The sequence below is a fragment of the Elephantulus edwardii genome, unplaced genomic scaffold, assembly GCF_000299155.1.
Source record: "Elephantulus edwardii isolate Elephantulus edwardi_28Jun2011 unplaced genomic scaffold, EleEdw1.0 scaffold00117, whole genome shotgun sequence".
Taxonomy (NCBI): Eukaryota; Metazoa; Chordata; class Mammalia; order Macroscelidea; family Macroscelididae; genus Elephantulus; species Elephantulus edwardii.
In genome coordinates this window covers 5,391,287-5,392,078 of record NW_006399867.1, presented here as the reverse complement: position 1 = coordinate 5,392,078, position 792 = coordinate 5,391,287, and positions in this window count along the sequence as shown.

The following is a 792-nucleotide window of genomic DNA, read 5'->3' as shown; positions in this document are numbered from 1 at the left end:
TACCACGACTGGCACATCACTGTCACAGTCTTCAGCATCACAGCAATCACGAGTTACCTCTGTACAGCAACGCACAGACCAGTGCTATACCACCTGCACGTCAAACACATGCCCGGAAAAGCAGTTGACTCCAAAAGCTTGCCACGATTCCTGCGTTCACACCACCATGCTCCTTCTGGCCTTATACATATACATACACACACACACACACACACTTAGACTTCATGAAAGGTTCTTGTAAAGGATACTGACCATGACTTGAACTTGGTGAAGATCTCTCGCATCTAGGGTCTGATATTGACAACAGTGGGCAGAGTCTCTTCAGGTAATCTGAAGGATTTTCTCTTGCCTTCTCTCTAAGCATGAGCTGAAGTCCATAGAATGTATGTGAATTTTTTTAACTTGGACTTCACTCAAGAAGAGCTAGGTGATGTCATGTTTAAGACAAGGATGTCACCTTTTGATTGTCTATGATTTATCTAGTATCTCAAGGCCACTCTGTATACGTTGACTTATTACTCATCAGTAGTGTCCTTACATGACAGAGTAGAACTGCCCAAAGGGTTTCTAAGGCTATAAATCTTTTCAGAAAAAAACTGCCACATATTTCTCTGGTGGATTCACAGGTCTCTCCAGGTTAGCAGAGAAGTACTTAGGTACTGTGCCATCAGGCACTTTGAAGATATATTTTATGTCTTAATTCTTACAGCATGTATACCACACATGAACTTATGGAAGTTTTTAATTTGTCTAACTTAGAAATCCCTACCTGGTTATTAGTTATAATTTTTT